At 55.3% G+C, this 21,783-nt stretch overlaps 1 protein-coding gene across 1 annotated transcript in view; it reads right to left on the bottom strand.

Moving 5' to 3' along the window:
• Positions 1–20,318, bottom strand: part of PPFIA4 (PPFI scaffold protein A4) — a 56,401-nt gene extending 36,083 nt beyond the window's left edge. The window contains exon 1 of the mRNA XM_086861557.1: positions 20,237–20,318. The gene's annotated coding sequence lies outside the window, so the exon portion shown is untranslated. The remainder of the gene's footprint in view (positions 1–20,236) is intronic.
• Positions 20,319–21,783: the final 1,465 nt, after the last annotated feature.

Raw genomic sequence — 21,783 nt, 5'->3', positions numbered from 1 at the left:
ACTCAGGGTCCAGCACCCACACTGACCCCTCCCTGCCACATCCAGGAGGGATCAGAGCCTGATGCCCTTTTGCTGCCAGTTTTACCCTTCAGGAACTTTTTTAATGCATGATACTGCACTAAATGTGACCCCAGGACAGGCTCCAAGTGTCACATCCTGGCACTCCTAGCAGGCTGATCCCAGACACTGCCCCTGCAGACACAGCCACATCCCAGCACAAGTCCTGCCCACCTCACTGAGGTCAGACACCACTTGGAAGCAGCCAGGACATGTTGAACCACCAATCCTCCTTTGCCTACCCCAGAAAGGTCAGCAGTGACCCGCTGACCAGTGGGAAACAGAGTGGGAACATCCTCACCATCCCTACCAAGCCACAGAGCCCATTTCTCTTACCCTCAGAGAGAGATGTGGTAATTAGAGTTGGGAAAAGGGAGCCTGTTCTGCATACAAGACAAAGGGGATGCTGAAGAGCCCTGGCTTGACAGCAGAAATCGCTTATCCAGGTGTAGGATGTTCACCTGCAGCAAGTCTTGGAGCAGTCCTTGCCACATGCTCCTGTAGGTCATGGGCTGGGATTTCCCCTCCCAGGTGCCCTGAGACCTCAGGAGCAGTGCTGCTCATGCCAAAATATCCAAAGCAGACACCAGCTGAGTTCCATATGTGCCAGGAGCTATTGAATCCCTCTGGACAGCCCCACAGACCCCGAGGGCCGCTCTCCAAGCTTCCCTCTCTCTCCATCCCTGTGCCCAGGCACTGACTCCTTTCCACACACTCCAAAGGTTTCCTAGTTTTACCAGCCTGGACTGGAGCAGTCCTGCCATGAGTGGGAGCATCCTGACTTCTCCATCCTGGGTAATTCCTGGGGAAAAATCTGCTTTCCATGAAGAAAACCAATCAGCAGATACAGCCTCATCCCAGCTTTTCTCCCAAGTCCCTGCATTTATTCCCAGGATACGCTGTGGCGTCTTGGGACCTGCAGCCCCCTGAGGGGGACAAGGAAGATGCAGTTTTCCATGGGGCCCATATGGTGCCAGTGCTCCCACATTCCCTAATGCAGCCCCAGCGCTGGCAGGGAACTCACAGATGGTCCCTGCCTGGTGCCAGGGGCATGGCCAGGACACCCAGGGATAACAAGGGAAATGAGGCATTCTGGCTGCAAATAAGGTGCCAGGTTTTAGCAGCAGAGGATTGTATTCCCACTCCAAAAGGTGAGATGGATTTGCCGAGATCGGAGCTGGGAATGCAGGGAGACCTGAGAAAAGATGCAGCGTTGTCTCCTCTCTCATCCAGGTCTGGGAGGTCTCCTGGGGTCCCCACACCTGCAGCAGTGTGTCCTTTTCCCCCAAGGGGACAATGTCCACCTGTTGGAGATGCAGCAGTGGCAGAACAGGACATTTGGACAGTGTGTCCGGGGTTTGGAGCTGTCTCAGGTGCTGGGAAGCCCTGGGAACCCCTAAAGGGTGGGGACAGGGGACACTGCAAGCAATAAAGGGCAGCCACTCCCATATCTTACCTTAAACGACACACTTCTGCCCCAAAGACTTGCTCCAAAGCCATGAAGCAGTTCCTACCTCAACCCTTGCTCACTCCAAGTTACTAAAGCAGAGGAGAATCCACAAGGAAGAATGTCCAGATCTGCCAGTTTCTTTGCAGGGAGCAGTAAATGCTAGCATTGCACTGGTATTTATACTTCCCAGTGGGAGGGGAGGCATTACACACCACTTCCAGAGGGTATTTTCAGACAGCCACCTGCTCCTCATTGTGCAGAGACACAATTGTTCCTCAGCAAAACCTCGTCAGACGAGGAGCCAAAATCTGTGCTGGGGAGAGGAGAGGGCTGAACCCCCCAGGGCTGGCAGCCAGACGTGGTCACACTGACACTCAGAGGAATCTACAGGACTCTGTCACCTTGGGAGGTGTTGTGGGGGTCGTGTCGGGGGTCCTGACTCAGTTTCCCTGTTTCCAAAGTGGGCCACATGTCCTGCCCTAGCCCCAGAGAAAGGTGGCATCTCAGGGAATTCCAAAGAGGAATGTGCCAAGGGCAGAACTGCTGGAGGAAAGCCACACCAACCTCCTGCCCTTGCACTTTGGGGTGATGTGACAGACAGAAATGGGCCTTGGAGGGGCTCCAGCCTCGATGACCCCTCTGACAAGAGGAACCCCCACGCCTGGCCAAGAGATTCAGGAAGCCCAGGCTCACCTTGAGACTCCATCCCTGGGTTTGCAACAGCCAAAGACACAAGTGGGAGGAGAGAGCACCACAGGTCTGAGGATGCTGCTGGAGCCCTGAGGATCCCAGGAGCCCATGTGGAAGCACAGGGAGCGTTCTGGAGGAGCACAGGAATGTGGCTGCTGGAACACGAGCTGGATTTCACAGCTGCCCCAGTTGGCATGAGGGTTCACCCAAACCAGCAAAAACACAAACCAAATCCCATAATCACACCCCACTCCAGTCACCTGCATCTCCACCTGCATCACTGAAAGACAGGACTGTGGAAATCCTGAAGAAATCCCAATTCTTTTGGTGCATGAGAGGTTGGAAAACCACCCTGTGCCCTGGAAGGGAGGAGATGGATGCACCTGATCCATGAGACCAAGCTCACATCCCTCTTCCAGGATGTGGTCTGTATTCAGATCCATCCACAGGGACAATGAGGGGTTCCAGCAGCCACCAAACTCACATACAAAACCAGAATTCTGGTTACAACCATTTCCTTTTCCAGTTGCTGCTCTGCTGTGTGTACACATGGCTCACCCATCCTTTTGTTCCATAACTTTGCAACCAAACCCCCTGTCCTTGGCTCTGTTAGGCTGAAGTCACGGAATCCCAGAATAGCTGGGCTTGGAAAGGACCTCTGGAGAACATCTAGTCCAATCCCCTCCCAAGGCAGGGCCAAAGCCAAGCAGGTGACACAGGGACACACTCAGGAGAGTTTGGAATGTCTCCAAGGGGAGACTCCACACCCTCCCCAGGCAGCTGTGCTGGTGCTTTGCCCTCCTCCATGGAAAGAAGCTGTTCCTCATGTTGAGGTGTTCAGAGTCCTGATTTCTCTCTCAAGGAAGGTTACTTTGAGCAGCAGCAGAAGGAAATGCAATCCCTACAGAAGCAGCCCCTGGGTGACTCCCCTGGGAAGGCAGCACTGGGATCCATCCCAGCAATCAGACTGCTTCCCAGCCCAAGGTGGATGCAGACTCCTCTGACAGGGAACAAGGCACAAGGAAGCGATCCATAACCATTGAGAGAAAATCCTGTGTTTGTCACAGAGGGGGCATCACTGCAAAGTCCCCTTACCTTTGGGAAAGTGAGGCTTTGTGCCTCAGTTTCCCCACAAGCAGGGCACAGCTTCAGTCCTTGCTGAGACACAGAGGCATGGCTGGTGATTTTCCATGATTTCATAGAGGTTTTGCCACAGGTACATCCCTCCCACCCCCGTGACACTTCTGCTGAGGAGTTATCTCATCTGGGAGCCTGTCGGGCTGGAGCCAGGGGCCTCCCCCTCGCTGCTAAACCAGCGCCTGCCCTGCTTTAGTCACACCCCGTGAGCACTTGTGCTGCTAATTTATTCAGCGAGGAGGGAAGAGTCACCAGCTCCAAGGGGGCTGAGGAAATCTGTGCCACGGGTGCATGCAAGCCCTGCCAAAGCTGCAGAGGTTCCTGTTCACCCAGCAGGGCCCTGGCACCACACCCAGCCCAGCCCAGGGCACAGGGGAGGCTGCTGCTTGACAGGAACCCCAGGGCAGAGCCCACGAGCACCTGAGGAGCTCCCATGCCTGCTCTGCCCAAGATCCAGAGCTTCCCCTGCACCACCCACCCCGCTGGAACCTCTTCCACAGCCTCACAAGGCCCTCCCTGCCAGGAGCCCCAGCAGTGATAACCAGTCCCACACATCAGCTGCACACCTGCCCAGTTCCCAGTGTCACTTTTGGCCACCAACTCCATGACTGGCAGAAAGGGGAAGCGGCTCAGTGAGCTCCCCAGGGCCCAGAGCAAAACCCCACTCCCTGTCCTGGCAGGTCTCCAGCGTTCTGCCACCACAGAATCATGGAATGGTTTGGAATGGTGGAATGGTCACTGAAAGGGACCTTAAAAGCTCAACCAGTTCCACCCCCTGCCATGGGCAGGGACACCTTCCACAAGACCAGGATGCTCCAAGCCCTGTCCAACCATCCTTCACCAGACTCTAAATTATGAGTGGGGTTGAGGAAGAGCCCAGGGAGGGACTTTGGAGTCAGGAAAAAGGCGGATGGGACTTTCAGTGAAATTTGGGAAGTGTTAGAGGGTGTTGAAAGCCACAGTGGACAGAGCAGGGATGTGTCCAGTGCTGCTGGCTCCAGGTTGGACCACAGCAGGCTCACATCCCTGCACCACACTTTGGGGTTTTGCAGGCACCACAACCTGCAAGGGAACACCAATGGTCCCGGGAGATCTCCAAAGCTCAGCAATCCACCACCACCAACCCCAGCACACAAACAGAGACAACAGCAGAGACACTGCGCCCCAACTTCCCCTTGTGCTCCCCGTGCCACCTGCAGACAATTGAGGTAGGGCTCCCCTTTCCTCCAGCCTCTGAAAACACAGAAGGTTTCAGTCCTTCCTGCTGCAGGAGAGTGGTGACATCATGGCTGGGGCACTGGATGACCCCAGCAGAGGTGACTGGATGGCTTCAGTAACTCAGGTGATGGGGGGTGGGGAAGATTCCCCTCTGTTTTCATCCCTTCTGTTGTTCCTTGTCTGCACCAAGGGACTTCAGCAAGTATTTAATCCCTTTGCTGATAGCACAAATAGCTCCTAAAGAGCTTTTGCCCAGCTGCAGTGGTGGGACATCAGTGGGATTCTCAGTTCTGGACACTCAGGCTTTGAGGATGAGCAGACCTAGCACTGGGACAGCTCTGCAATGTCTGGCAAGGAAACCTCATAGGATTCACCACAAGCATCTCCACCCCTGCTGGGACACGTGGGTGCTCAGACCCATAAAGGCCAAGTCAGGACCGTGGGGTTAAATCTGATTTAAATCTGATGAAACCTGCTCTTCCCCCCAAGCACCCTCAAGCACACACAAGCACAGCTCTCCCTTGCCAAACCAGGCTCCTTTGGCACTTTGGCTGTCCCCCCTGGTTTGGAAGGGGGGGATGAACCCCAGCAAGGAGCAGGCAGAGCTGGAGATGGAGACACAGCCCCATCCACCCCCAGCCCAGGCTGGAATGAGCCCGGTGCCGTTCCCAGGGGGCCCAAGGCGGTGTCAGCTCCCGACGTCTCATCCCTGACAGCAACAGGACCCGGCAGGAGCAGCAGTGCGGGGACATCTGAGGACAGTGACATTACAGGGTGGCTGGGGGCAAGGCTCAGGCACTGGAGCCCTGTCTGCTCTGTCTAAATCCATACTGAGCAGGGTCACATCTTCATCCCACACCCTTCAGCTGCAAAGTGAGCCCCCAAAGTGAGCCCCAGCCAAAGCCCACCTGGCACACCCAGTACACCCAGCACAGCCAGAGCCACAGTGCTGCAGGAAGGACTCATCCTACTCCTGTCTGGCATTTTAAACCTTGTTTCATGCAAGAAGGACTTTCTGCTGGAGTCTCTTCCCTGCACATCCCAACTCCTGATGCAGGGGAGGATCCTGATGTCCATTCACTGCACCAGTGAGGTGGAGGGCCTGGAGATGCTGTGCTTTAGAAGGAAAATCTAAAGGAAGGAATGTTCCTCTCTAGCTGAATTGTGGGATTCACTCAGCTCTTATTAAGCATCAGAGGAACCACAGAAAGTACCTCAAAAATAGCCATGCATGGAAAAACTCCATCTGGAGCTCATTCCTCCTGGATATAGGCCACAAGGAAGATATAAGTGATATAAAAGTCCAGTTCCCTCCAGAAATCCCAAGTACTGGAAAAGATCAGGAAGAATAAATCAAGGTTTGCATGAATGTGACGAGCTGTGTTGGATCCAACATGGAGCTCTACCCCTGAGGGCTTCACTCAGCACGGGATGAGCCAAGAAAGGGAGCAGAGGAAACACCATGTCCCACCATTGCTTCCCTTGTTTGGGGACTGGAGAAAACAGGGAAAGCTTCAAACAGATGGAAGCAACACCAAATTGCTCCAGCAAGTGTGGGGAGTGTGGTGGTTTGCAGAGGGGTGGCAGCCCTCCCCCATGGCAGCAGAGCTCTCATCTGGGCATGTTTCTTCTCAAAATCCAGCATCAGGCTGGATTCAATGCAATTTCTAATTTCTCTCTAATTCTAATTCTAATTCTCCCTCTCAAAAATGTCAGCTCTGTGGAGCCCAGCTAATGCTGGGCACCATGAAGTGTCCTTGGTGTCCTCAGGCACTGCCCTGCCTGGCACAGGAGCCCCAGGAGCTCTGCCCTTTCCTCACTATGCTACCCACAGGCTCCCATGGCCATCCCAGCTCACCCAAGGAGGACCCCAACCATGGCATCATCGAGCCTGACCCCCTGCTTCTGTCCATCACCCCCCAAAGGGCACCCAAAAAACCACTCAACCTGTTTTATCCTTTAACCCCAGGCCCCTGGGAACAGCACTCTGCCACCCCCAGGACTGTGGAGGCTCCTGCATACCCTGGGTTCACAGTATCCCAGACTGGATTGGGTTGGAAGGGGCCTTTAAGCCCATCCTGTTCCACCCCCTGCCAAGGGACACCTTCCACTAGCCCAGGTTGCTCCAAGCCCTGTCCAACCCCGGAACAACCCCCTGAACTACCCCAGGAGGTCAGAGCAGGATTTGAGCAATCCCTAAGACACCCCCAGGAGAGCAGGGACATATCTGCAGCTCAGCAGGCTTTCAAAGGAATGAAATGGGGGTAATCACACTGCTGCACCACTGGTGGGAAGAGCTGCAGGAGGGATGATTTCCTGCCTGGTCCCCCTGTTTGCTCCTGTGGACACTCAAAAACGTGGGGGCCAGGACACCTTAAACTCCCTTGGAGGGGAGTGAAGGAAAGGGGATATCCCAAGGCCTTGGAAAACATCTGCTGCTTGAGCTGAGGATGTTGTGTGCTCTCTGTTAAAAGCCAAGAGCATATCAAAGCTCACCAGGCAAAAGGACATATGTGGGGCTGGGAATCTCTCTCCACACACAACCCAAGCCCAGCAGCTGAGCCAACACTTTCCAGAGGATTTAGTGACCATTTCTGCATACAGCTTTACATTTCTGGCTCTTTTACCCCAGTTTTGGAGCCTGTACACCCCCAGCACCTGTTCCTGCAGGTGTGGGAGCAGGCAGAGCCCAGCTCCAGCAGCACTGGTTGGGGGTTCAGGCTGTCCCTGAGCCCCAGCGCTCTGCAGTGCCAGCCTGTGCTGCTGCAGAGCTGCAGCCCCTGCAGGGCAGCACAGCAGAAATCCCAGCATGTGTCAGGACTGGTGGGATGCTCACCCAAGCAGAAGCAGCTCCCTGCCCAGCCTCCCGTGGTCTCCTCCCACCTCCCCAGGGCCAGAGCTGCCTACAGGCACCAGCCCACCCGAGGTGACCTTCAGCTGTGCTGCCAATACGGGGACATTCGCTGAGTGATGCCCACACGTGAACACCTCACACAGAACTCCCTCACCTTGTCTCCTCTGGCTAAATGCACCAATTTATCTTCAGCACCTCTGGGAGGTGCCTGGTTTGGACATCTACAATCTCTTCCCTGCCGAAATATAGCAACTCCAGGCCAGCTCACCCAAGTGATGATTGCTGCCAGGCTCCATCTGGCCACCACCCCAAGAGGACCTTCAGCCCATGAAGACATAGCAGCAACACCTCCGTGGTGCAGGAATGCACCCAGTGCAGGTGCTCAGAAGGATGGAATTTACCCTGCATCCAGCTGGTCTGTGACTGGAGGTGGGACCTGTGTGCCTTGTCCTTTGCAGAGTGCTTGGTCCTGCTGAAGAACATGGTGGGCTCTGAAGAAGGTGGTGGACTCAGGGCTTGACAGGGAAGCGCTCCCAGAAGCTCTGGGAATGCACATTAACAGCCACCCTGCAGATCTCCCACCCTCATGGCACAGCATGAGGTGCTGTCCAAAAGCCCTTTCTCCCCTCCAACATCACAACCACAGTTGTTGGTGACCATCTTTCAGCTCAGCAGAGCCACCTTCACCTGCCTGGACCTGCTCAGAGATGACAGGAGCTCCAGGGCTGGGCTCACATCCAGCAGAGGCCATACAGCCTCTCCCAGGGTGCTCCCAGCCCAGATGTGGAGTGAACCTGAACAGGATTCATCTCTCCCTACAGCCAGAGCCACCTTCCTCCCAGGCACTGGGTCCCTTTGGCACCTCTGCATGTCCAAATCCTTCCACACAGAGTAGGGATGGATCCCAGCCCACCTTGCTCCTTGGTCTCAGAGATTTCTGAAGAGCATCAGCCAGTTCTGAGGGCTGAAACGAGATAAGGGCCTAAATGTTCCAGAGATAAGGTGGAATCTATTTCCTGAAGCTCAAGAACCAAACACCCTCCCAAGCTGGATCTCACCATCTCCTCTGCCCTTTGCAATGTATGTGGCATCCTCCAGCTGTGTCTGGTCTGGGGAACATGGGCCAGGGCAAGGCAAGAGGGTTTCTGGGTCAATCCAAGTCTCCTGAGGGGAAACAGATGGGTTTTCTGGTGGGGACTGATGTTCTGAAAAGCAATTACACATGAAGACATCCCCAACAGACTCTGCTCTGCTCTGGCCCAGAGCCCAAGTCATCCTGGGCTTGGATTTTAATTAGCCCCGTTTTGATATCTGCTCTCTCTTCCCTCCAGATAATGATTTAATTATTACAGACATGTCTTCAAATTAGCAGCTTCCTCAGTGGATTATTCAGATCTCCTCAATTACAGAGCCCACCTCACCACCATCACAAGAGAGGCTGGAGAGAACAAAGGAAGCCCAAAACGCTTCCTGGAAAGAGGAACCATGCAAGCACCTCTACAAGCAGGGACCACTGCCAAGCCCTTCTCCTCTGTTTATCCAGGTCTGTCACAGCTGGACAGGAAACCTTGCTGCAAACCACACCCAAAGAGCTGCAGCATGTGTGACCATGTCCTCTCACCAGGCCTTTGTCAGCAAGGTGAAAAGGACGTGGGATGAGCTGGGACATGGAGCCACCTCTGTGCATCCCCCTCTAATGGGATCACAAGTTTGGGGATCCCCCAGCAGAAGGGACCCTGTGGGGACCTGGTGAGGACCCACTGAGAGACTACAGCCCTTGTGCTGGGTGTCACCCAGCAAGCTCCTCACCTTGGGAGCACAGGAGAGATGGGATCAGGCAGGAAACAGGGAATGGGGACCAGGAAGTGGGAATGGCAAGTCCAATCTCCTCCAGCACTGGGACTGGGCAAGGGACTGGAGCTCAGCCAGGCTCCAGGTCTGAGGAATGCTGGTTCAAGAGAAATCAGCAGAACTGGCTGCCAAAATAAACACCAGAGGTAAATGCAAAGTGAAGGAATGGGGAAAGCTGCTTCAGAGTGCAGCTCTACAGCACACTTGGTGCCAAGGAGCAGGAACTCACCTGCACAGGAGAGAAGTCCCCAGCTGAACTGCCAGGCTCATTGCTCCCTCACTGTGAGGGGTGGGCAGAGCATCTCCAGGCTGCACCAATTCCCAGCAAACTCTCCTACCCAGCCTGGCACAGACTCACAAAATATTCTGAGCTGGAAGGGGCAGTCCCTGTCCCCAGGGTGGGCTGGGACAGGAGAGGACACTCTCAAGAGGTGCTCCATCCCTTGCTGCAAAGGGCAACAAGCTCCAAGGACCCCCCAAGAAGCACCTTGGCCTTTTCCACTAACACATTCAAGCTCCTGACTGCACATCGTGCTTCTCCCAGGACCCCCAAGATTTCCCTCGCCAGCATTGCTACAATCTCCACATTCCTACCAAATGAACCAGATTTTGCAGCAGCCACTGGAAAAGCTCTACTGCCTCTCCCTGCTGTAGCACAGGAAGGAGCAGAAAATCTCCTCTGGCTCCCCTGTCACTGCAGTTTACACTCCAGGAGATCAGCTTAAAGCAGCTGCAGCTCCTGCTGCTGCAGGAAAAGCCCTCGAGCACAGCCACGTGTGAGTCTGCACCTGCAAACACAGCCCAGGCCTCCCAAATCCCAGGCAAACCCTGCATTTGTGAGGCTGGATCCTCCTCTGGGTCCCTTCCTGAGCTCAGGAAAAGCAGCTGCACAGCACAAACAGCCCCGTGCTGTGGCCTGGTATCCCAGCTCATGGGCTGGGGGTGCAGCTCTGCCGTTCCTCATATTCCTGGTGGGATTTACAGCCCTGTTCTCTGGGCAATGAGCTTCAGCCCTGCACCACTGGCCCCGTGCCCCAACCCCTCCAGGGTGTCCCCTGGCTCTGTCCTCTCCAGCAGCCATCACAAACCCTGGAGCATTCCAAGCTCTCCACCCCACCAGAGACCAACACACTCAAGAGCAAGCAGGGGGACAGAAAAGGCCACAATGCAACAAGGCTTTTGGTTTAATTTCCTTAAGAAACCAGGCTAAAGAAGATGGGAGTGGAAGTGACACACAGAAACATCAGAAGGATTTTCATTAACCCGATCAAACCTCCTGGAATATGATAAGAGAGGCACTAACAGACACCTCCCCTCTGGCCAAGGACAAAGAAAGGCTTCCTAGTTATGAAGAAGATGAAGAAAATTGGAGTAGAGGAAAGGAAATGACTCAAAAATGGCTGAAATGTCAGCTGTTATTAAAAAGCCTTCACCTGGAGAGAAATAATGAGTGATGAGAACAGGGGGATGAGATGGGGAAAGCTGAACAGACAGAGAACAAGTGAGGGAGTAACCACCCGAGAATGGCTCTGAAAGCCACGCTGGTGACTACAGGGGTGGGCTGAGCTCCAGAGCTGTGCCTGGGGTGACCAGTGAGAAATTTGGGGTCCTGAGAGGCTGTTCCTGCCAGGAGGGCGATAGCACAGCAGGTGACAGCAGCCCCGGGCTATCTCCTACCGACACAGTGAAATCCCCCCGGGTATTGAAATATCCTTCCAGAGGCACTGATTCCACCCTCCTGGCACCCCTTCCACGCCGTCCCTGCTGTGCCCACTCCAGGACAGAGACAGGGACGCTCCTGCTTCCCCGGGGCACCTGCAGCACGGCTGGGAATGCAGCTGCCAGAACCCCGAGTGGAAAAGCAGCTGGCACCACCCAGGAGGGAACACCCATCCCTGGGAACCCCCAGGGACTCCTGGCGCTGCCTGACACAAAGCCCATCCCTGCTCCCAGCCCTGAACCCATCCCTGCTCCCATCCCTACTCCCAGCCCTGAACCCATCCCTGAACCCATCCCTGCTCCCAGCCCTGAACCCATCCCTGCTCCCATCCCTGCTCCCATCCCTGAACCCATCCCTGAACCCATCCCTGCTCCCAGCCCTGAACCCATCCCTGCTCCCATCCCTGAACCCGTCCCTGCTCCCATCCCTGAACCCGTCCCTGCTCCCGTCCCTGCTCCCGTCCCTTCTCTCGTCCCTGCTCCCATCCCTGCTCCCATCCCTGCTCCCAGCCCTGAACCCATCCCTGCTCCCATCCCTGAACCCATCCCTGCTCCCGTCCCTGCTCCCATCCCTGCTCCCATCCCTGCTCCCATCCCTGCTCCCAGCCCTGCTCCCAGCCCTGCTCCCAGCCCTCCTCCCGTCCCAGCTCCCTCCCTGCTCCCAGCCCTGCTCCCACAGGACAGCTCCTGTCCTGGGCCTGGAAGTCCTCTCATATTTTCAGAAGTTTTGGGAAGCAGCAAGGGCACTCAGTAGCTGTATCAGTGTGATCAGCCTCAATTCATGCCAGGGGGGATGATGGACAGAGGGGGCATGAAGGTCCCAGCTGCCTGGGGGACTGGTTAAACCAGGGGCTTACAAGCAGCTTCTGATCATGGTTTAGTGGCCACAGTGGTATTAAGTCAAAAGTTGGACTTGATGATCTTGGAAGTCTTTTCCAACCTTAATGATTCTATGAGTCCTTGATTGTATGATTTGGGGATAAATCCTGCAAACTCTCTTTTGGGAGAACAGACAAATGTCTAGCTCATGAATGACCACACAGGAGCTGCCCAAAGTCACTCTCCTGGTGTGCACTCTCCACCTGCACCAAGAGAAAAGAGAGAAAGCTCCAGGTGCAGGCAGCAGCATGGGAAGATCCTCCTGCTTCCTTCCCCACACCAGGGTTTTGGCAACTTGAGACACCCCAGGGCAGCCCATGAGGAGTCCAGAGGAAGGAGACAGTCCAGGCACTGAGTGACGGAGCATCTGACACACTGACAGCCCAGGGTGGCTCTTCCTGATGGCTCAGAGACATTTGTCTCCAGGCTGGGGCAGTGACAGGCCCTCCCTGGAATCTCTCTAGCCGTTGGATTTCCTTTGAGTTGCAGTGGAGAGAGGAGGAAATCAAGCAGCCAGTGTCTGCCAGTGGGGCTAGTGACCGGTTTCCTCACCCTTCCAGCCTCAAAAATGAACACAATTTTCTCTGCAAGACTGGGGGAACTGTCAGTGCTCGTGTCCATGGCCTGATCATGCTGCAGCAGGGTGTAGGGCTCCCAGGGAGCAGCCAGCCTTTGAGTGTGTTCCTCCAGCGCCTGCTCCATTCCAGCCCTCTCATGAACTTCCCAGCACTAAACAGGGCAATCACATGGAGACAGAGACAGGAAAATCCAAATACCTTCAGTCCAAGGTCTCCTAAAGAAACACATTCCTTTAGAGCATCACTCCTGTTTTACAGCTCAGCACTTCCCAGCTGTGCTAACTTCAGTTTGCACATCCATCAGCTCTGCTCCTGAATCCCTGTCGGTGCCACAAAGCCAGACTGTCACTTCCCCCCAAGATTACAGCAAGTGACATCAGCCCTTGGCTTCATTCATAGTTCAAGTGATGAGCTCTTCCTGCTCCACCACAAGCCAGCAGGGTCAGGAGGTTGAAAGCTGCTGCAGACAAGAGCCTGCTGCCTGCACACCAGTCTGCCCAGTGCCCTGTGTGAACTGGAAACATCAGCAAGCCCCCTGCATTCACCCACTGAACAGAGACTTGGCTCTCAAAGCAAAACAGGTGGCCACCTTTTCTGTATCCCACATCTCAAAGCCAGATGTGAAAGGTAAATTGTGTATTTACAAAGAGGACGGAACAGACTCCCAGGATACACACAGGGAGTTAACAGAGGGTTTTGAGGGTATTTTGCTTGATGCCACATGAAGTCCTCAAAACTCATCCTCTCCTCAATGAGCTGGGCCCTCAGTGGCCACCAGAGAAGGTGTCATCACTTCCCTCCTGGACCCCACGCCCCTGATTATGAACACAACTCACAGCACGGAGAGCAAAGGTAATGAATGTCCATTTACTCCCAAATTGGTGCAGCTGCTGCGTTACCTAAAGGGCAGATCTGGAGGGCAGAGCGTGAGCCCTGGGGGCGCAGCAGATGTCCTGCACCGAGCCATGAGCAGCATCTCAGGCAGGAATGGAGGCTGTGCAATAACCAAGTCGCTGGAGAATTGAAGCGCTGGTATTTTTAGGCAGCAGGAGGACGTGTGGGAGAGCTCTCCCCGTGCAGGCTGATGCCATTTGCTGCAGGGCACTCGCAATGAGATTTATTGACAACGTGTGATTTGAAAGCAACACCGGCACTCCCGGAGAGCCAGGCCCTTATCAGGAGTGCTGGGGCTCACAGCAGCCTCAGTTCAGGAGACAAAATTTTTCTATTAACAAGTAAACACGAAGGACACATGTAACAAAAGCCAGTTCTGCTTGCAGGGATGCTCTGGCTGCCAACTCCAAAAATGGCCACTGTGAAAGTCTGCTAACTAAACTAACTAGAAGCAGATGATGAAAAGCAAGAAAAAAATGCTCTTTTTTTAATATGGCAGCCCAAAGTGTTGGCTGTAATTGAGTGATTATCATCCAGGTTTTGATGCTGAGGAGAAGATTCTCTCTCCATCAAACACAAGCTGCTCCCTGGGTGGCACATCTGGATGTCAGACAGGTAACAGCAGCAAAGCAAACCCTTTCTGGATCTGGGATCAAAGGAAAGACAGCTCAGGTCAGGAGAGATGAGTCTTCTGGCTCTAATTAAAGCCTGATGGGTCAAAATGGGTAAAGCCATGTGATTGAGCACATGGTGCATGGAGAGCCCAAGGCCCCAGAAAGGCTCTGGAAGGAGGCTCTCCAAGGGACACTGGCAGTGACCTGAGACTCCAGCTCATGTCCTAGTAAAAGCACATCTGCTTCCAGGAGCTGCAGTGCTGGGGAGGGACATGGACAGCAGCTCTCCACAGGCACAGGGAATCTCCAGAACTTCCACCTATCCACTCTCTAGCACAGCCAGGCTTTCCAAGCAGCAAAGCTTGAAAATTTGGGTTGGTCAACACCCCCGTGGATCCTTCAGAGGCTTCCTCTACCCCCACATGGCCTTCTCAACCCTCCCCAGCCTGCCTTAGCCCAAACTGCTGCCAGATACAGCCCTGGCTGCAGGAGATGTGGGGATTGGGTCCCTTTTGCCCACCCAGCAGCGCATCCAGGCTGGACATCAGTGGAACTGGTGCTCCAGTACCACAGCAACCTGGAAGGACAGGATCTCTACTGCTGCCAGCATCTCTGCACAGGGACATAGCCACCAGTGATTCCATCTCAGCCGGGTGGGAGACATGTCACCAGCACACTGGCATGACAAAGGCTCCAGCAGCACTATGTTCCAGTGATTCCCACTCTGACAGATCCAAATCCATGGACAGAAACTAGCTGTGGCCACACTGGAATGCCCCAGGGAAACATTCCCTTCTGCAGATACAGGAGAAAAGCAGGATTTGGCTGTGCCACCCTCACACTTCACTCCCACCACCCCTTCCCAAGAGTAGGAGCTCAGCTTCACAGCATGCCAGGGAAAGCAAACACAGAAGGGAAAATCCAGGAGCACCAGAGCTACTACATCCCGCAGAGAAAGCATCCCAGACACCGTGGCCCTTCCTGAGCCTTGGAACAACACCATGCCCAAAAGATCCCAGAAAGAGCTCCCTGCACTCCCCAAATCCAGGTGTAATGCAGGGAGACTCCAAGTGAGCTGGGTCCTCCTCAGGATGGAGCAGGAATTGTGAGGCACAGAGCCTCCCATCACCCCAGGACACAGGGCTCAGGTCTATCTCCAGGGACAGAGGGTGAGAGGGCACACAGCCCACGTCCCCCGGCTCTGGCCTCATTTGAGGACCCCAAGTGGGCTCACAGGACACGGAGCCTCCAAGGTGGTTCCTGAGAGCTCCATCTGCAAACAGGAGCGCCATCCCCCAGTGTCTCCCAGGGAAACCACACCCGCACACGGCACTTGGTGTTATGTGGGGCAGTGTGGGACCAGAATAACTCCTCTCCTGGCTGATCAGCATGTGAATAAATCAGCCACAGCCAAAAATAACCTCTGGACATTTTTTGACTCCTTTCTGGAAAACAGTTTGGGGGAGATGCTTGAAAGAAGCCCACATCTACTTAGTTACAGCTGCCAGACACTGAATTACAGGGCAGATTAAGTGGATTACAGACTTTGCACAAGACCATCTTCCCTCTCTGTGCCCACAGCCCCGGCACTGGGAATGTCTGCACACAGAGCAGTTCTAGGCACCACCACCAAGCATATTTAACTCATGATCGAGAGCCTGAGATCAGGTTTGTGACACCTGTGTTAATGCCACAGTGAGGCTATGAACACCTTCCCAATTCTGGAACCAGAAAGGCCGGGCTTTGGCAAGAGAAAATCCAAGTGAGAATGCTCTGCTCTAATGAGACTCTGAAAAGGTGAGAGTTGGGCTGGGGTCAGCCATCCCCTTCTCCCAGGCTCCAGCCACCCCACGTTCAGCCCAGCTCCTTCCTCTGAACTATCGACCCTCTGGGCACCCCACGGCTGCAGAGTGTTTGCCCTGTCCCAGCACATCATATCGTGGTACGGCCAGGAGGGAATCTGGAATTGCAGAGAAAATTCCACCAGGAATTTCCACCAGGAAAGGGTGGAAATGAGAAGTTCCAATGCATGCACCCGGCACACGGGCAACAATTCCGAGAGAGGGTCCCTTCCGAGCCGTGTCATCCTGGCCTGCGGAGGGATGCTGCTCTTTCTGGAAGGCGGGATGTGGAGTCCAGGCAGAGGAGCCTCCCTCCCTGCCTGCTGCTGTTTGAAGCGCTCGGTGGCTCTGCCAAGGCCTCAGGTCCCCGGGAGGAGCTCGGCCCCGGCCCGGCTCTGCCCCGGGACCGCCGGCAGCAGCGCTTGGCAGGGGCTGCAGGGCACGGGCACCCTGCAGAAAGCATCCCGAGATCTGCCCTCGCCTGGAAACCGCTGGGCACGGACGGGAGGATGGGGGAACCAGCTCTCATCTGCCACTTGTCTTCTTATTTTAATTTTTGAATGCAATTAAAGGCAGCCACCCAGCCGGCACCTCCTCGTGCTTGCTAAGAGAAGCATGGCAGGAACTGAAAACCAGAAGCAGAAAAAAAAAAATAAAAATCTGCATTTCAGATAAATTCCAGCCTTATCAGTCCTGCAGGATTACAGAACTGGAGACAGCGACCCACGAGCTGGTTAAAACAGCAGGGTGAAGATTCAGCTGAGGAAGGGCAACGTGGAAGACACAGGGTCAGTGGCTTTTGGAGAAGATTTGATATCCAGCTCCCAGATGCTCCTGTGGGATGGGAGTCACTGGCCTGCCAGTGCTGCCCAGGGCTGAAGGGCAGCAAGGCTGCTCAAGGCATAGCTTTGCACAAAAATGAGAGAGAGATGAGCAGCCACTTCATTCATAAAACCACAGAATCCACATGGGCTGGAAGGGACCTTAAAGCTCAGCTCATTCCAGCCCCATGCCACGGGCAGGGACACCTCCTACTAATCCCAGGTTGCTCCAAGCCCTGTCAAATCGGGCCATGGACAATCCCAGGGATCATGGCTTCTCTGAGGAACTTGTGCCAGGGCCTCACCACCATCACAAGGAGGAATTCCTTCCCAGTATCTACTCTAGATCTCTCCTCTTTCAGTGTGGACCCTCTTGTCCTGTCACTCCATTGCCTTATGTAAAGTCCCTCTCCAGCTTCCTTGTAGTCCCTTCACACCCTGGAAGGGGTTGTGGGGTCTCCACACAACCTCCTCTCCTGCAGGCTGAGCTGCCCCAGCTTTTTCAGCCTGATTCCTCAGGACATTCTCACCCTACAAATGAACACAAGGCTTTTACCCTGTCCCCACAAGGGTTTCAGCCTGCTTGACCACACAGCAAACAGAAATAAAATCCAATTATATCAGCACAACTTTTTTTAGAAAAGAGCCTTGAATCATTTTCCACAACTTCTGCTCCAGATGGGCCCAAGTGCAGACCTGTCCCCCAACACTGCAGTTGTTCCATGTGATATTTTCTCTCCTCCCTCCCAAATGCCAGCCCATGTGAGCACACCCACACAGGCACCCACCTCCAAGTCTTTCGTCTGCTCACAGAGGAGGCCTTTAAGCACTGAAAACTCCCAGCCACATCCCCCAGGAGCCTGGCCAAGGCTTGGACCCACCTGCAGGGCCCACGGCAGAGCCCTCAGCCTGGCTCAGGTCTGTCACCCCACACCTGGTGTTTGGCACATCCCAGAAATCATCCGTAAGGAGGGCGCTGTCATTCACACCTCTCTGGGAGGAAGCTGGGCAGTGGATCCAACAGCCTTCTAACTCCATTTAATACTCAGAGACCTCACAGCTCAGTTCTGGGAGCCATTTGGTTCACCAAAGCATTCTTTAGGAGGAAATTAATTGTGAATTAAGGTTTCAAGGTTAGATAAAGAATACAGTATCCTTCTGCTTCCAGGCTTACTGGAAACCCTGAAATGGCACTCCCCAGACAGAGAATGGACATCCATGTCAATGTCTCTCCATGGGCACAGAGTGCAGCCCTCCAGAGGCACTCCCAGTTGGGCCCCAAATTGAGTTCAGCTCCCTTTGAGGCTCCAAGAATGCCTCTCCCAGCTCCAGTGTTAACTTCCAGCTCCAGCACAGTGTCAGGCTCTTTCTCAGCACTGCCTCAGGACCTCTGCATCCTCACCCAGCACAGCAGGACCCACCAACTCACAGTCACTCGTGTCTTTTGAGACAGCTGAGACAGGCAGGAACCCAAATCTCCAGCATGTCTAGTCCCTCTGCATCTGCACTGGAGCTGCTGCCAAGCACAGGAGGACCAAGCCACTGGTAAGGAGCAAGACCCACTCACCATGAAGACACAAAGCTGCACAGGATGAGATGTTTAATCCCATATCTGCCAAGCCACAGCTGAGCTGGTCATTCCAGAAAGCCAGATCTGTCCATCAGTCCCACCACTGGTGTCTCAGGAACCTGCCAATTCAGAGGTACCCCCACCCTGCTGCTGGTGACCGGTCCCAGACAGCCTCTGCTCTGATTCCTGGGAAAGAGCTGCAGGAGGAGCAAGCGCTGAAGCTGGGAAGGCACCTGTGCACCTGAGCACCACAGGGTGCCAGGGGGACAGCAGCAGGTGACAGCATCACCTGAGCTGATGGCTCCCTAGCAAATCTCCAGGGAAGTCCCTAGAGATCAGTCCTGTTCCCCAGCCAGCACATGCACGGAGCAGTGCACCATGATGTCCCCAAGAGCACGGGTACCTGAGACTCTCAGACCATCAGAGGCACAAGGACACCAACTTTCCACATCTTGCTGCATGGGCAGCACCACAAAACTCCCAAAACCACACAGGCACGTTCATCCAGGTCCCAAACTCTAGCTCACGCTTGCCTTTGGACCAGTTCCTGCTCACACAGTGGCTTGGTGATATCAAACCCACCAGCAGAACCTCATTCCAGCGTCCAGCAGATGGTGGTAAACAAAGTACAATGAACACTTTGCCAACCCTGATTTGGCCAAAACCAGGGCCTCCCCAGAAGGGTTTGCACAGCTTTAACAAAATCCAGTTCCCTAAACCAACTGCTGCTCTAATGATGCAATTTAGGGGATAAACAAGTCCTTCAAGGCTGGTTATTCAGGAGTAAACAGTGCTGTCTGGAGGCAGCTTCCAGCAGCTGTGATGACACCAGCTAACAGAGGCTGGGAACCAGTGTGGGCACAGCTGGAGCTAGCCAGGCTGCCTGGATGCTTTGCTGGTGTGTCCCCGAGCACATGTGCCAATGTTCAGGCTGAACCAGGTCCGTGACCATCTTCCCAGTTCCGAGCTGGCCCAGCGTGGCAGGCATTTACCTGGTGCTGAGCTCCAGGAGCATCTGTGTGCTATCCATGAGCCAGTCTAGCCCAGAGCTTGGAACCAGGCAGGTGCTCAGTGGGGCTGACACAGAGCTCGGCACTGGGTGGATGCTCCAGGACTGGAGGCAGCACTGAAGAAGGCGGGAGGAAACAGCGCTGCAAAATCAGAGGAGCAGGAGAAGGCCACGGTAGGATCAGGCTCACCAGCATTCCTGCCCTCACCTCAGTTTAAGGTAGAAGCTGGGGGAGGGGATGCAAAGGGACAGCTTGGGAGCATATGGGGGCTGCCAGGGGCAGAGAGCAACTGAAAATCAAGGCCCCCTTTCCCCGCTCCTGGGTTACTCCTTAACTGCCCTCTCCCTGCCCCCCATGCGGCATCGGGGATGTGCCCACACTTCACCCCCCTGCCGGCACACCCAGTGGGGATGATCCCCCCAGCTCTACCCCTGGTCTGGGGCCAGTGGATTGAGGGGAGCAACCCTGGCCCAAATGCTCGGTCTGTGGATAAAGCCAGGGCACAGCAAGTCCCCCTTCCAACCCAGCTCGGGGTGAGAATGACACCCTCCGGCTCAGACTCAACCCAAGGGAAATGGGGAGCTCAGCACACCCTGACTCAGACACCCCTTCCAAGGGGTAACGGGGTGGGAGATGAAGCCCCCCGGAGCGGGTCAGCCCCTGCCAGGTGGGGCCAGAGCATCGCCCGGAGCACGGCAGGGCTGAGCATCCCCACTGCGGCCCCGCCCGGGGGGCAATGGGGAGCATCCCTAGTGGGGTGGGGGGTGAGGGGGGGAGGAAGGCAGAGCATCCCCGGGAGGAGGCAGAAAGGGAAGACAGCCCCGTGTCCAGCCCCACCGGGGGGTTGAGCATCTCCACGGGGGAGGCCAAGCATCCTCTTGGGATGCAGCAGAGCATCCCCGGGGGAGGCAATACGGGTAGAGCCCCACCGGAGGCGGGGGGCTGAGGACCCCCGGGCAGCCCCACGGGGGTCACGGGGGCAGAGCTCCCCCCGGGCGGCCCCGCGCGGGGCTGAGCCTCCCCCGTGGGCAGCGCGGCCCCGCCCGCACTCACCGCCCGCCGAAGTCGCTGGAAGCCGCCGCTGCCGCCGCTGCCGCCCCGCCCTGCCCCGCCCACTGCGTCACCGGCCACGCCTGGACACGCCCCCGGACACGCCCCCAAGGCCACGCCCCCGGGGGTCGGGGGTCGAGGCGGGAGCCGGGGGTCCTCGCGGGGACAGGAACCTCCCTGGGGACACGGTCCCCCGGAAAGGAGAGGAGTTCCCCCTTGGGGCGTTGAAGACTTTCAGGAGCGACAGGAATCCCCCCAGGAGAACTCTCCTAGAGGGCAGAAACCTCCTTCGGGGGCAGGAATCCCCCCGGGAGGACAGAAACTCTGAGGTGGGGGCAGAAATGCTCCTCTGGGAGCAGGAAACTCTTGTGGGGAAGGTTTCTCTCTGGAATCACCCTGGAATGGGCAGAACTCTCCTGGGGGCAGGACTCGCCAGGGTCTCGTCCAGCCCCGAGGGAGGGAGGCAGGAGCAGACCTGGGCTGTGGGGTGTCCCATGTCCCCATCCCCACCATGTGCACAGCAGCGATGGGGCCGAGCAGTGACGCTCGATCTGCCGCAGCCTCCTCCTCACGCTTCAGCTCTGAGCCCTGGGGGATGAGATGTGTCACCTCAGGCTCCCCTCGGGGATAGTCTTCAGCATCATAAATGGGAGAGAGGGCATCCATGAACTTCAGCAGGAGCAGCCAAAAGCCCAACCTGCTCCATCATCGTGCCCTGCACAGGGGCATCCTTAACAAACAATTCCTGTGGGTGCCTTGGAAGCACAGCCCCTGGCACAGCACCCGGGATCCCTCAGCAATCCTCACCCAGGTCACTTTCTGTGACCCCACTGGGAACAACTGGGAGCAGTGGCACCATCACAGAGCAGCACCTTCCTCTCTCTGGGAAGGACATCCTCAGGATCTTTGCTGCAGGACCATGGGCAGGTCTCACATAAACACCTCCAACCCACTGGAGGACAGAGTGTGCTGGATCCACCAGCCAGACTCGGGAACAACTGCCTTCAATCCCAAGAACATTTCATCTATTTTCTATGTGCTGGAGTTTTCTAAGCCAGGACAAGCTTCAATTTTTAAAAATAATACTGTGATACTGTTCTCAAATAACAATGATGAATAGGATAATCCAAGGAAAACATTTTCGAGTAGAGAGGTGGGTGCAGCCAGCAGCACCAGGATCTGGTTTATTAACTGCCATCCACATTAATTCATATACGCTGCCTTAAGAACAGATGGATTAGGAATAGTCTTTCTGTCAAGGAATGGCCTTTCCTGCTTGGGATGATCAGTTTTCTCAATCAGATGTGTTCCTTGCTGATAAAATGGGTTTTGTGTGCTTAAGTAATGCTGAGAGAAATAGGGTCAGGCAGGGATGTTATGGATGTATCAGCTCCTGGCCATGCCTGGGAAGCAGAAGCAATGTGGATTTCTTGGATTTGTCCATATTCCATGCTTTATCCTGCTCCAGGGAGGCCCAAGAGCTGACACCACACCTGTGAAAACATCTCACTGTCCTTCCAATCCTCTCCTGAAGTTTTGTAGGGAAGGGA

Source organism: Cyanistes caeruleus, chromosome 24 (genome assembly GCF_971803275.1).
Source record: "Cyanistes caeruleus chromosome 24, bCyaCae1.hap1.1, whole genome shotgun sequence".
In the NCBI taxonomy this organism is placed as follows: Eukaryota; Metazoa; Chordata; class Aves; order Passeriformes; family Paridae; genus Cyanistes; species Cyanistes caeruleus.
The sequence above is the reverse complement of the archived record's forward strand: the minus strand, read 5'-3'. Positions and strand labels throughout refer to the sequence as shown.